Source organism: Rhipicephalus sanguineus, chromosome 8 (assembly GCF_013339695.2).
Source record: "Rhipicephalus sanguineus isolate Rsan-2018 chromosome 8, BIME_Rsan_1.4, whole genome shotgun sequence".
Lineage (NCBI taxonomy): Eukaryota > Metazoa > Arthropoda > Arachnida > Ixodida > Ixodidae > Rhipicephalus > Rhipicephalus sanguineus.
Genome location: NC_051183.1, coordinates 17,633,329 through 17,649,032, shown reverse-complemented (window position 1 = coordinate 17,649,032; position 15,704 = coordinate 17,633,329). Strand labels below are relative to the sequence as shown.

Below are 15,704 nucleotides of genomic sequence, written 5' to 3'. Positions count from 1 at the left end.
ACACCCCATACTCGAACGCTGGCGGCTGCAACGTCGCCAGATATTGACGATTCGATCCAAATCGAGGGAAAAAGAGAGTAGCCAAGTAGCCAAGACAATTATTCTGCCACTACCACAGGCGTGCGCAGGGCTCCCTTTCAGGGGGGGGGGGGGGGCGAAGGTTCGTCGCGGCGCCCCCCTCCTAACACCTAATTATGTCAATGCATTGAGCTGACATTGCGCCCCCCCAACCCCCGAGTCGCAGCGCCCCTCTTAGGTGAATAGGGGGGGCGCCCCCCCTGCCCCCCCCCCCCCCGTGCGCACGCCTATGGCCACCACCGGCTCAAAAAAGTAGCCAAAACGGCACAAAGCAGTCAAACGTGGCAACCCTGAGACACACAGACAATCATAATTAACGCTGCTGAAAGTGATCGGGATAATTTGTTCAAAGCCGGGGCAATCGGAAGTAATTACGCTCGAAAAATAGGCGTAATGTCAGGTATCCGAATTGAAGAAGACAAATGCAGTGATAATGATGCGATTCCCACGCCTGCCTTCTCTTCACAAGCTGAAGGATCAGTCGCTATCGCAATGTTCATTTCCAGTTTTGTCAAGTGTTCTTCCTAAACGTTATCTAGACATCCGGGCATTTTCAAGCTGTTTCATGCAGCTTTTGTTCCCCTGTACCAACCACCTATTGTGAAACTGCATGTGGTAAAAAAAAAAAACAACTCAAAGAAACTCAAACTCAAATATGGCGAATGTGTGGATGCAAATTTTCCCCTTGGCGTATTTTTTTTTCCACTTTTATCGCCACATGTTCCCTTGAGAGCCGGTTTCGTGGCGGATCTTCCGTAGTGGACAAAGGCCATGCTTGAAACAGGAAACGAGCAAGGAAGAAGAACGCCCGCTCGTTATCCGTTTCTTGGCGCCCGTGAGGGTGTGAGCCATCGAAGTAGGACTTCAACATCGAACAGGTCGCGATGGACCTTCCTCGAGCGTCTCCTCGGACGAGTCGCGGACACTCTTCGCTGAAGAGTGGCCAGCACTCGCGGCAGGCCCCCGACGCAGGCGCCGTGGAACAGAGTTTAGTGCACAGTGGTGGACGGACAAATGGGAGCCCTGCCACCGAGAGTCCCGTCACGAAGTCGAGCTGCAGCAGCAGTACGACGAACTCGGGTGAACAACCAAGTTCGAAAGGCTCGCGCCTCTCCAAAGCCACGGATGACCTTCGGAGGCCTCAACCGAGGCGCCGCAGCGGAATATGTAAAGGGCGAGACGAGAGCACTTCGAAGGACGAGCACAGTGAAGCAAGCCGAAGATCCACGGATGAAAGCACAACCCGAAGCGCTGGGGAGCGCACTTCAAATGCGGCACGGGGTGAGGACACGAAACCTCTCGCCCAGCATCGAAAGAGGACGCCTGCCTCACCGAGGTCCCCGCGCAGGCCGCACAATCGCCGCCAGGACACCGGCCCCGGGCCACCGGTACCGGCTCCGAGGAGAGACGTTTCACCCAGACCTGCTACGCCCGTGGACACCACTCCGCGCACGAATGATGGGAAGGATCTCGCTGAAAAGGCGACTCCAATGGAGGTGAAAGACAGCGAGCAAACGCTGCTAGAGAAGCCGACGGCGACCCGCTATCCAGAATTGTCCCGGAGAGGAGATACTCGTCAGAGGCGCGCTTTAATTCCGAGAAAATCGGCGGTGAAAGACGTTGTAAGCAAATTGGAGGCTCCAATGAGTGAAAGATGGACAGCCACACCGGCTGAACGACGCGACGGAAGCGTCCAACCCTTAGATCGATCCAGCCTATCTGCGAGGCCCCGCCCTGCGCCAAGAAGCCCATATTTGAAGAAATCGAGTGATACTAACGATGACCAAGCGCAAATAACCAAGTCCGCGACCTCGGGAGGACGTGAACTGACCTCCACAACCGACGCGCCATACGTTACTGCCGTGAGTTCCCTACCTGCGTCTGCTGCCGCGGAAGCATCTTCATTGCCACCACCGTGCCCGAGAGGAGAGCGCAGGTCGACGTGCTGCGCCCCTGCTCTTCGACACGACGAGTCGGTGAACGACAGCTTGCGAGGCATTAGGCTTCCGTCGCCGCAGCAGAAAGAACAAAGCACGGCAGAGTCACACGAAGAGCCGCTGACATCGCCGCATAAGACGAGTGACGCTGGTTCGACGAAGCTGAAAGCATCCACCGAAAACGTGAATGGCGTCGCCGCAGGATCGGTTGTTACGAGCTCGAAGGTTAGTAATTACGTGACAGCTGGCGAAACTTTACCTACGAATAAATTAAAAGAGGAACCGCGAGCTGCGGAAGATACGAAAACAATGGAGGGAGTGCCGCCAACGACCGTGACGCAAGACGAACACAAAAGGGGAAGCCGAAAATCGCAACAAGTTTCTCGCATTTCAGATAAGGGACGTCGTGACAACGACCATGTGGCGGTTCAGGAAAGCTCCAAAGGCACAGCAGTGGTTCAGGAAAGCTCCAAAAGCATTGCAGTGCAGAGTAGTGCGCACACTGGCTTACAGTCTACCGGCGTGACGCCGAAGGCTTTGCCTGCGGGAAAACAAATCGCCGAGAACACGGACAAATCGGTTCCTAGAGCTGACGCGCCGAACGACGTCCAGAAACCGCCCGTGACAAACGAGAACACTGACGAAGGCAAAGAGGTGACAGGCCAAGTCAAGGGTGGTGAAAAGCAAGCAAAAAATGTACGGATTGCGCCGGAAGAACTTCTGTCTTCACAAGAAGTGACCGACGCATCTCAAGGAGACGCCACGGCTGTCAAACGTACGTCTTTTGCGCAACGCCATTCTGAGCTTATCCTGAGTGATAGTCCGCGCATCGAGTTGATTCGATTAACCAATCTCGCCCGTCACCGTTGTGTACATCACGAAGCCCGATGGGGACGTCATCTTTACGGGTCAGCAACCTCGCTTCACGGTGGGGCGTAAACATCCGTGTCACTAAAGGGTGTTTGATAAGAATGTGTCATTTGCGTTCTACAGCAGTTAAGTTTTTGGTGTAATTTACCGGAAGTCATGAGGCTGCAGAAGTTTAGCAGCTTGAAATTTTTACCCTGTGGAAAGGCTGTGATCTTGCCGAATGGCGGGCGTGAAGTATCCAATTAGGACCGCTAGCCTTGTTACTTTCTTGTTAATTACTAACAAGTCTAACCCGCATGACTTGTCTCATTGCTACATCAGGTCGTTTTGTGTGATGTAGGCCCCTGTGGCAAAAGTAATCCAGAGGAATTCATGTAATCCTCGCATCGTCCCTACCTTACGTTGTTCCGAGATATCTCGAAGCACTCTGTTTTGCCTACACCTGCTTAAATTAGAACTGAATTCAACGAGGCAGCTGTAGCCCGTAAGTGAACGAAGCGCACAGTCACAAAACGTCTTTGTTTTCGAATGCATAGACAATGTTTGACGTCGCAGCAGCGAGTAGTTGCCGACTATTATGCGGTGTTTTTGTGCTTAGCCCGTGTGGTTCGGAGAATAAATCCAAAAATCAGCGTGCGCTGTATCAGAATCAATGTACTTTTAAGGCCTTAAGTGCCTCGTTGCGAGGTCGCGCAGCGAGCGAGACATGTGCTAGCACAAAATGAACGCGATCTTTGTCACTAATGACGTCATTCCTTGACGTGACCAAGTACTTTCGTCATGGCTTCATTCCGCGACGTTAGATTTTCGAAATTTTCATGTCATCATCTAAAGGCCCGTGTGCTAGGATTTAGGTGTAATTCCCTGAAAAATTACTCGTATGTAGGTGCACGTTAAAGAACCCTAGGCGGTCGAAATTTCCGCAGCCCTCCCTTATGGCATGTCTAATAATCATATCGTGGTTTTCGGACCTAAAACCCGAGTATTTATTATTGTTAGCCGTGATTACGATGACATTATCATGCAACGTTATCATTCAACGTCGCTTGGATAAATGTGGGCCGATCTTGGAGGTAGTGCAGTAAGCTTAAGGAGGCAATGTAATCGACTGAGAGCGTAAAGGTAATGAAATGCGTGTCTGTGGCCTGTTATGTCTTGTAAAAAGTCTAGTACCCGATTGTTGCACGACTTGATACATTAATAAGTTCGCAGCAGCAGGCTTTCGCCTTCCAGAGAGAATAACACGTTTCTTGCAACGTCACGCAGCACGCGAGGCCAGCCTGTGGTTCGAGGATTGTCGGGTAGCTACCGAACGCGTCACCACCGTGGTCTGTCTCACGCTAGTGGTTGTCATCCTGTACTTCGTAGCACGGCCGATGTACGTGCGTGAGGCGGCGGCTCCGATTGACAAGGCGGCCCCTTGCCTAGACGAATGGTGCGACCGACTCGGGCTCTGGCTACTGCCCAACAAAAGCAACTTCGCGAAAGACCCTTGCCATAACTTCTACGAGTATGTCTGCTACGATTGGAGCGTGGGCCGCGAGGACACATCGTTTCTGGGCAGCGTCGTCGGCTCCGCTTACAATATCATAAGCGACCGGATCGCGAGGAGCACGATGCCAGCCCTGACGCGGAACGACCTGGACCTGTTCGTGGCCTTCACCAAGGTGTGCCTGGCAGACCCGAGCTTCAATGACAGCGTGTCCGAATGGATGTCACTCATTCGCTACGAGATGGGGGACGACTTCCTTGTGCTCCGTAGCTGGAACTGGTCGCGCATCGTGCAGGCCACGATCAGGCATAACTTACTGTACGGTCTCCCAACCATTGCGGGCGTGAGGGTCGGTCGTACCCAGCATCAACCCAACCGAGCTGGCCTTTTTCTTTCGGTCGACGCTTGTCTCATCACTCTATTCTCGCTGAGCAGCGGTGACACTCCGGCCATCGTGTCCCTGCTTACAGAAATAATCGACGAGTTGCCGGAGTTTGGAGATGTCGTCAACGCCGCAACGCAAGTAAAGCGCCTAGCGCTTGCCATAAACCTGAAGAGGGGAGCGCCTTTCGAAGAAAAGATGTCTTGCCGAAGCCTCGGCGCCATCGCCAGGGGTGTCGACGCTTCCACTTGGCTGAAGGAGATCAACCGATACGTTCCGGCCAATATGACGCTCGACAATGATAGCGACGTACGCATTCGAGAAGTCACCCGTCACAGCGACCTGTACCACGCTTTCGAGGGGCGTCCCCCTGCGATACGGGCCCTGTACATCAACTTGCTCACGGTTGGCCAGATTCTGCAATACCGCCAGAGCCACGCCACCAACGTGCTGCCCAAGCTGCGCGTCTGCATGCACGCATCTCGAAACGCATTCCGCAACCTGTGGGTCAAGCTCGTGATGGACGTGGCCGGCCTGCAGGTGCAGGCGAGATACCTCGAAAAGCTGTTCGAGGACATCAGAGACGGCCTCACCGCCCATCTCAAGGAGAAGAATGTCACCGGCTTGAGCATGCTCGCAGTTGGTGCCCTTCTGAACAAAACAGAGCTGCGGCCCCTCAGCGGTCCCACAGTCGAGAACGATACGGTTTACAGGGCCCCTCAACTCTCCATCGGGTACCACATGCCGCAGTACTTGGTGCAGACGTCAGCCTTTCAGGTCAAGCGCAGCTATAACCAGTTTATCGACGAATACAGCTTGTCTGGTGACAGGGAAGCGATCAATTTGAAACCAACGTACAACGTCGATGATCTGACCATCAGCGTGCACTTCTTCTTGCTCTTCCCACCGGTATTCTACGTGTACCGCGAGGAACAGTTCCATAATTTCGCCACACTGGGAGTTCTGCTGGCGCTCGAGTTGATCAGGGAAGCTGGCAGGCGTTCGCTCTTGGACTGGCAAGCGGCCGCCGAGCGCGGCCAGACATGTCGACTTGAGCCAGCCACTGGAAGCGATGCCCAAATCAAGGAACTCTTCATCTGGGAATTGGCGGTGGGCGCAGCACTCAGGAGCCTCGAGATATACGCAAAGCGGACCATGTCTCCCCTCGAGACGCTACATTATGGAAAACAACTGCGGCAGGTGTTCTTCGAGCGCTTCTGCATGCTCAGCTGCATGCCGAAAAACACCGAGTCGACGAAGCAGCGCTGCGTGGTGCCATCGATGAACCTACTCGAATTCTCCGTGGCATTTCAGTGTGCAGAGAAGGGTACCCGCAAATGTGGCGAAACGTGACCACCTTATTTCACAATCTATAGATTTAGTTAGTTTTTTTCTTCCATTCAGGCGTAGGCCATTGCATTTGCGTCTTTGCTGTTGCGTGCTTTCGCGACGTTAGGGGTTTAACTGCTGAACACAACTGTGGGGAAATCATCTGCTATAAGAGTGGCCGGCGCGTGTCAGCTGCATGCGACTGAAGAGACCGGGAGGAGAAGCGAAGCCACGGAAAATGCCGGCGTGGCGAGTCGTACGGCCTTCGGCTGTGACGTGTACACATATGTGAAGTAACAAATTGTATAACTGCGTGCCTGATGTCAAAAAACGTACTCGACGGCCCGATAAGGTTTAGCCTTGAACGCGAATTGTTTCGTCTAAGAGGAAACAAAATATTATCCTTCATTTATCGATGATCGGTACTCCCGCTTTGGATCTCTTGCCGCGCTAATGGTCTGAAGCATCTTTTGTTTTGTCCACGTTGTTTCATTGCTGGCGGTTGCTGTTTGTATTTTTGTGTGTATGTGTTCCGTGGCCGTTCCGAGTGACTGTCTCGCGATTTCGCTCCCTTGTTGGTTCTTCTATCGAGCGCGTTTCTTTCTTCCTGATCGTTTTTATCACCCATTAATTATCTTTCGTGAACATTCCGGGCACTTTGATGTTCGTTTGAATCGTTTATCGATCGGTAGATTAATCATTTATTTATTTATTTATTTATTATTTATCTATCTATTTACCTACTCCAACTTACTCAACCGCCTGCTCATTCACTCACTTATTGTTTCACTACATTCCCGTCGCCTAACCTACCTATATTACCTACTTACCCTGCTCCACCATTCTAGCCCACCTCACTCCACCCGCCTACCTACCTACCTGCTCATCTAATCACTCAATGACTCACTCACTCACTCCACCACCTATCCACTGACTTACCTATCTAACCACCCTACCATCTCACCCCAGCTGTATACCTACCCATCCACTCACCCACTCGCCTACTCACTCGCTGGCCTTCCTTACTCGACTACAACCTATTCATTCAATCTACTCATTCACTCACTCACTTAGACACCTATCCATCAACCCGCTCACTTATTTAACACCTGTCCACCAATCCACTCACTCACTGTTTCGCTCAACCCCATCCACTAACCAACCTACGTTACCTACTTATCCTATTCTACTATCCCATCTCACCCCACCTACTTATTTACTCCCCTAATCACTCACTCAACCACCTATCCACTCACCTACCTACTTACCTACATTACCTACCTACCTGCCTTGGCTAACTGCCTACCTACCCTACCCTGCCCCACCCTCCATTTCACCACACCTCACATTACCCACCTACCTACTTGCCCACCTAATAACGAACTCATTCACTCGGTCACCTACCTACCTTCTCTACCCACCCACCTTACCATCTCGCCCCACCTCACCTAACCTAACCTGCCTACCTACCCCTCCACCCATCTACTCACCCACCTATCCATCCACCTACGCTCTCGCTCACTCATCGTCCACGCTAAAATTCGCCCCCGCATCTCAGAAAATGGAACCACGACGACATTCATGCGTTTGCCACAATTCCGCTGCTGAGGATGACTGTGATCTAACGACGACGTAGACGACATTCGTGAGATCCGGGCATAAAACCATAAACCCACTTTCGAGGTTTTAAATTCCAGTGAAACATTCTGCTTCAAGACATACCAAGATCGTTGCCAACACCATTTACACAAAAGGAATCGCCCACGAGAAATATCTACAAATTGCAACGTCTAGGCCTCCGAATACAAGAGGGAAAAAAAACGAAACGTGACTGGCAATAAATAACGGCTATGTGGGACATTGGATAACAGCGTGAACCGATTTCGCAGAACCTCCGGAAAAAAAGCGCTTTAGCAGAGAGGCTCGCATGATAATTCCAAAGCTTTTTGCTTTTCATAGACTCTGCTCTCGAGCATTAAGCCACGACAGGTTACGTTGCGTTGTTTTCGCGTTTTCTGGGACAACGTGCGAGGCTCGACGATGAGGAGAAAAAAAACACTTCCATTCGTGCACGGGTCTCAAAAGCAACTACAGGAAAATGCGCTTTCCACGCTAAGCCTCGTCTATCGAACTAACAAATTTCGACGCCATTTTTTGTTAGTAACTTGCTTTCATCTTCAAGAACGACACAGCCGGCGAGCAAAAAACAAAAGAGCACGCGTAAGCATCGCCTCCCGCTTCACTCAACAGCGCTTACATATATTGCCGACAACGAGCACGTCTTTATGTTTTAGGGTTAACGCGTCGGTTTGGGGTTAACACGAAAGCCCCCGCTTTACGATGATGACGATGATGATGATGGTAGTGGTTGTGGTGGAGGGTTTGGTGACCCATTTTTCGTTCCTCCCGCTTGTGCCTTCGTCCACCTAATTTCGTTTTTGTCATTCGACCACGCACCAACGCATCGTCGAGAAATCTTTTCATCTTCTGGGAACCTTTATCCTCAAAAACGTCTCTGACTCTTGTGTTGTAAGCGCGGTTATTATACTCGCAGTACCTTTGTTTGCTTGTTTCTTTTCTTTACCTTAACGTTTAGCCACATAACGTGAGGCTATGGCTGTGTTGCAGTTCTGGACAGTATCGTAGACAGTCTACACTGACAGCTTAGGAGACGGCATCAATCAGTCGTTTCTTTCTGATAGGGCAAACAGATCTTCTATCGAGGTGGCCTGTCATTTCACGCTGGCACATTTCATTGTTGCATAGAGTTTCATAATAATAATAATAATATCTGGGGCTTAACGTCCTAAAACCACGATATGATTATGAGAGACGCCGTAGTGGAGGGCTCCGGAAATTTCGACCACCTGGGGTTCTTTAACGTGCACCTAAATCTAAGTACACGGGCCTCAAACATTTTCGCCTCCATCGAAAGTGCAGACGCCGCGGCCGGGATTCGATCCCGCGACCTTCGGGTCAGCAGTCGAGCGCCATAACCACTAGACCACCGTGGAGGGGCGACCTATCTTTCTCAAAGGCGTCTTTGGCAATGATAGGTTCTCCTATCGAAACGTCGGCCAGTCTGTCCGAGGCACTTTATCCTGTTTGTTCAACATATCCCACTCCGTGTTTTCATCTGTGGTCTCCCACCTTGACTACGGAAGAAATTGTCTTACGTCGAAGTCGCGTGCTTAAGCTCTGTGTATGTACCTACGAAACCGCAGTTTCGTTCGCGTTAAACGACGTTCAAATTTTTTTTGTGTTTATAAGTGCACCTGTGTGTTTGTTTGCTGTTTTATTGTACACGTCCTCTTTTACTTCCTTTGTGCGTGTGCGTGCGTGCATCTATGTGTGTGTGTGGGGGGGGGGTCTTTTTTTTCAGTTAGAGGCACCCATTGTTGTGTCCTCAGGTGAAAGCATAAGCTGCTGCTGAAAACACCAGTTTCGTTTCTACATGTAATGCTTCTAATGGGCCGTGAAAAGCCGGCAGCATATATATATATATAATATAGTATAATAATATATATATATATATATATATATATATATATATATATATATATATATATATATTATATATATATATATATATAGTATATATATATATAGTATATATATATATATATATATATATATATATTATATATATATATATATATATATATGCTGCCGGCTTTTCACGGCCCATACAGGAGTGGGTACATGAGCACATGAAAATGCATACAGTGTCAAAAATCCATGGTGCAAATTCGACTGAATCAGATTCATGAACGAGTCAGTCGAATTGCAACATACAGTATCGTTGGATAAGTTATTCCGGTGGTCGATAGCCGACGGAAAAAGGGAATGTTTGCGAGCGTTAACACGACTTCATGGTTGGCGGATTGCTTTAGACGCAATTCGTGTTTAGGCGGGTCTTGCAGGTAATGAGAACGGGATATGCAGACGTGACCATGACATAACTGGAGAAGTACTTTTAGTCTTAAGATTATTTGTGAAAGGGGTGTTAGGTTTGCTCTTGCGAACGCGCCCGTAGTACTAGACTGCCTCGCGTAATCCGAATCCGAATATACAAACCTCATTGCCAATTTTTGTATACGTTCTATTTTACTGATGAGGTGTTTCTGACGGGGACTCGAGATTAGATCAGCGTACTCTAGACATCGTCTGATCAGTGTTTTGTAAGCATTCAGTTTGAGATCTGGTGGTGCAGTGCACAATTTTCTTCTCGAGAATGAACGCATTACCGTTGTTGTTGACGGTAGCGACTGAAGTGTTACGCTGTTATATAAACACGTGGATGAAGGTCCGATTCCCGGCCTGCAACCGAAAACAGGAGGCAGCATTGCGCAATGCGAAAGAAATAAAGAAAGAAAGAAAGAAAGAAAGAAAGAAAGAAAGAAAGAAAGAAAGAAAGAAAGAAAGAAAGAAAGAAAGAAAGAAAGAAAGAAAGAAAGAAAGAAAGAAAGAAAGAAAGAAAGAAAGAAAGAAAGAAATCACACCATCTTCCGCTAAAGGGGACCATGAGGCGATGCGAAGCAACGTTTCAGAAGGTGAGTGGAGAGGGGGAAAGGGGGAGAGAAGGGGATGGAAAAGGGGAAGCTAAAAGGGAGAAAGGGAGAGAGGGCGGAGAGGGGGACGGGAGCGGAGATGGGGAGTGGAGAGGGTTAGCGCATGCGCAGTAAGGGTGGTCACGCCACACACCACCCCCACCAGATTGAATTCCGCCATAAGATGCTTCGCATCTAAAAGAAAGAAAGAAAGAAAGAAAGAAAGAAATAAAGAAAGAAAGAAAGAAAGAAAGAAAGAAAGAAAGAAAGAAAGAAAGAAAGAAAGAAAGAAAGAAAGAAAGAAAAAGAAAGAAATCACACCATCTTCCGCTAAAGGGGACCATGAGGCGATGCGAAGCAACGTTTCAGAAGGTGAGTGGAGAGGGGGAAAGGGGGAGAGAAGGGGATGGAAAAGGGGAAGCTAAAAGGGAGAAAGGGAGAGAGGGCGGAGAGGGGGACGGGAGCGGAGATGGGGAGTGGAGAGGGTTAGCGCATGCGCAGTAAGGGTGGTCACGCCACACACCACCCCCACCAGATTGAATTCCGCCATAAGATGCTTCGCATCTAAAAGAAAGAAAGAAAGAAAGAAAGAAAGAAAGAAAGAAAGAAAGAAAGAAAGAAAGAAAGAAAGAAAGAAAGAAAGAAAGAAAGAAAGAAAGAAAGAAAGAAAGAAAGAAAGAAAGAAAGAAAGAAAGAAAGAAAGAAAGAAAGAAAGTACATTGGGCGCACACACGTCAAGCTTCGCTTGGCCCCATTTTCTCGTTAGGGCAAGAACTCCTGAATTTTTGTATATACCAACGTGACATTTGTCGATCGCCCGAAGTACAGGGCGGCCGGCCGGCGTAACATCACCAGACCTCCTATCCGTCCGAACCAAAAACATAACAAAAAACACAAGTTTTCGTGCACCAAGATCCCAATTTATCTCGTGAGCCACACGACAAAAAAAAACGCAATCACAGGACCTTCCTTCCCATTCGGAGACAGCAAATATGTCACCACTCGTCGCCAGAGTGACAGAGACTGCACGTGTATGATTGAACGCGACGCGACCCGCTCAACATAAACAACTCGTTCCTTTATACCGGAAGTCCCGACACATTTTTCTTGTCGGGGAACAGAAGCTGTCGAGACTTCCGGAATGCCGGTCTCTATTGAGGGCTCCATTAACATTTCCGTTTTCTTTTTCTTCTGTTATTTCATTCTTTCCTTCTTCCTTGTCTGTGGCGCAGAGTGGTGCTCCCTTATGAGCTGCGAAAGATAGCGCTGCCTTCGCTTTTCCTAACAGTAAGCAATGACAAACTACCCCCACACTCCTTGCCAAGGAAACAACGCGAGTAATCCCATGGACTGACGAACAAACAAATATATCTGTCATGACAGAGATCAGTCATTGATGCCCGTGTGAAACAATGGTCCTGAAAATAAAAGCCCTTTTATTACGGCGAAAGCCTCATATACGTCTCATCGAGTCAAGAAATTTCGAGATTTGACGAGACTTCGCGAGGCAGCGGCAAAATCAATGGTGAAAAAAAAGAAAGCTAAGAAATAAAAGAAGGTAAAAAAATTCCACAGCATACCCACGGGGTGAATGATGATGAGTGGGGAGAAGCTCTCGCACGGCAGGATCTTGGCGGCGGCGGCGGCACGCAGCTTCACGCCCAGTACATCATCAACGACGTGAGATCGGGCCGGTTTATACTATAGGGTCGATGAGAGTCATGGCGACTTGCAGCTCACTTTAATTTTACATGTACGCTGTGAATTTTTATTGTTTAATCACGCACAGGAGAAATCTCACCAGGCACTACCTTGGAGGTAAACAATGGCTGCTAATGGGGAATGAGAGACAGAAGAAGTCGGCTTTTAGCTAACACTTACACTTCTACTTCTACTAACGTTTCCTGCTGGAACATGCCAATGGCTGCTAATGGGGAACGAGAGACAGAAGAAGTCGGCTTTTAGTTAACGCGCACGCTGCGAATTTTTTATTGTTCAACAACGCACAGGAGAAATCTCCCACCGGCACCACCTTGGAGGTCAAGATCTGGTACTAACGTTAAGACTGGTTACGCACTACGACGGGGATGAACGGGTGCCGCTTTAAGGAGCTTCGCCCCTAAAAGTCACGTGATACTCCAGTGCATGTATGTGGGACGGCGGTGTCATAGTCAGCCGGGCTATGGCACTGAAACTGTTTTGCTACGTTTCCTGTAATGTGAATATTAAAGCGACAATTTCAAAAAAACGAAGTCTCGTGACGTCAGTGTAACATGACGTCATCAATGGCGCCACCTGGCGACGTCATCATGACGTCACAGATCGCCAGAATGTGTTACGTCATGATGACGTCATCACACATCGTCGCTTGGTCAAAGGCGGGCCGAATACGGAAGCCGTCCAAAACCGTGCGAGGCGTAGAAAGCTAGAGATGCCTCGAATCTCGGAGGCAGTGCAAAACCACGTTAGGTGCAGAAAGTTTGGAGCCACGAAAGTGTGAAACACGGGGAAAATCAAACTCCTCCCCCATGCCAATGTTTTCAGTTTCACATGTGTATATAGTATATCCGCGCACATGGAAACGCACGCACGTACGTACATAAATGGCGGTTGAACCCTCCCTGAAAAAAAAAATTCTGGTTACGCCCCTGAATCCTTCCTCCATATAGAGACTGAGCACGACGAGACGCCTTTGGAACATGCTCCGACAAGTCGTTCGCGTGCTTCTTCAACGTGCACTTTTACTCCTTTTCTCGCGCGTGCGTGTTTGTCTGTGATAGGCAGCGCGGACACTGAACAACGTAAACGGGCTCGTAGCATAGCGCAGAAACGGACGAAGACAAAAGACGAAGTGGCCAACGTATGCTCTACTTCTTCATTGTTACTTCGTCTTTTGTCCACGTCTGTTTCCGCGCTATGCTACAAGCCCGTTTACGAAGAACCAACGAGACCATATTGGCACTCTTGTCAAAAAAAGAAAAAAGAAGCATAGTTCAATAAAACTTGTTCGATGCGATGGTTCGTGATACTGAAGCATACAAAAGCGCAACTGCAATAGACTACAATAGACTAGATTGGACCGATAACTAGCCACACCGGCTAACGGTTCAAATGTTTTCGTAACCAATTTTGTATTGATTGATTGTATTAATTGATTGAATAAACATTGATTCACTGCGAATCAGTTCTGCGGAATCCCGCAAGGTGGCGGAAGGGTTAAGAAATGGAAAATAGACAATCACCCGTTTGTAGCACAAAGCCAAAAGGAAATCCGTATGCATTTCCTTGAGGCTTCGTGCTACAAACGGGTGGTTGTCAATATTATTTTCTTAACCAGAGATTGATTGATTGATTGATTGATTGATTGATTGATTGATTGATTGATTGATTGATTGATTGATTGATTGATTGATTGATTGATTGATTGATTGACAAAGACGAAGAGACAACGCAGACAAGCGAAATCTACGTTGTCTCTTCGTCTTTATCTATTGTACTTGCGCTTCTGTATCCTGCCCCCCCCCCCCCCCAAAAAAAAAGCATCTTTTCCCTAAACGGAGACGTCGTACGTCGGGACAAGAAGCCTGTTGACCGAACTTTCCCGTCCTGTCGAGCCCGGCATCGGCGACGAAGCGGCGACCTCTCCGTTTGGAAAGGCGCGCTTCGAGTCCTCCTCTCCCCTTTCCCTTCGCCCTCTCCCCCTCGCCCATCTCGTGTAGCTCCCGTATCAGGAGAGATCTCCCTCGGAACTCACCGATCCAGAGACCGATAGCAAGACGGCCGCTTCCGAAATCGAGAGAGACGGGGAGAGAAGTGTCTTCAGGGTTTCAAGGCCACAGCTGCCGGTCGATATCTCGACGGCGTGACCTTGAGTTCCCTATGTGTGGAGAAGAAAAAAAAAAAGGAAGAGAGTGGGTGTCGATGGTACGGAACGTAGGGAACAAATGCACGCAATAATAAAACTTCAGTTGTGCCTAGTTTGTACATGATACCGAGGTTAAAGTTACAACGCAAACACACAAGGCGCCCTTGTCCGCCGCGGTGGGGTAGCGGTTACTGTGCTCGGCTGCTGACCCGAAAGTCGCGGGTTCGATTCCGGCCGCGGCGGTCTCATTTCGATGGAGACGAAATGCTAGAGGCCCGTGTACTGTGCGATGCCGGTGCACGTTAAAGAACACCAGATGGTCGAAATTTCTCGGGCCCTCCACTACGGCGTGCCTCATAATCCTATAGTGGTTTTGGCACGTAAAACCCCAGTTATTATTATTATTATTATTATTATTATTATTATTATTATTATTATTATTATTATTATTATTATTATTATTATTATTATTATTATTATTATTATTATTATTATTGCACAAGACGCCCCACTAAGAGAGAGACGACACACACAAGCGCTGGCTAACAACTGCTTCTCTCATTCACTCGTCAAGGCATATACAAGCCCAAGGCAACCCAACCACACATGCGCACGCAACAATAGTTCTAACCAAAAAGTAAAACAATGACGACAGACAGTTTATTAGATGGGCGAATACATGACATAAATATTCAGATGAGAGCAGGGCCAAAGAAGTGTTAGTGCACGCGAGCACACATCTATCGCAAAAAATGAAAGGTGTAAACACGCGGGCGCGAAAGGAGGAGTCTGTGTAGTCCCTTTTTTCCTTCTTTTGTGTCCCTGTTTGCACTCCCAACTTCTTCGACGACGAATCCCTGCTAACTAGTTCAACTTTGTGTTTACCCATGTTTAACTATTCACGCATCTCCCTTCCTCTCCCTATTTTGTCGCAGGCGGTGTCGTCACGTTTTTGCGTGACGTACGAAATATCGCATTTAGTGCCTCCCCTTTTTTCCCTAACATTCTTTTAGTAATTTTCTATCTCTCGCTTACATTCTCACACCGTATTCAGAACAGGTGTCTTCTATCTCTAAGCAGGAGGCAAAAATTTGTTGTTGTTTTTTTTCTGTTCCTTACAGTGGCTCAGTTACCGCTTAATTTTTTCCTCGGTCTCTCAATCTCCTGAATCTTTATTTTCTATTTTGCAAAGATAGTGATG

The 15,704-nt window shown here is 48.5% G+C and overlaps 1 protein-coding gene across 1 annotated transcript in view; it reads right to left on the bottom strand.

Annotated features, from left to right (window-relative positions):
- The window catches only part of LOC119401489 (adenosine receptor A2b), a 193,167-nt gene extending 178,647 nt beyond the window's left edge, over positions 1-14,520 (bottom strand). Inside the window, exon 1 of the mRNA XM_037668334.2 lies at positions 14,393-14,520. The gene's annotated coding sequence lies outside the window, so the exon portion shown is untranslated. The remainder of the gene's footprint in view (positions 1-14,392) is intronic.
- Positions 14,521-15,704: the final 1,184 nt, after the last annotated feature.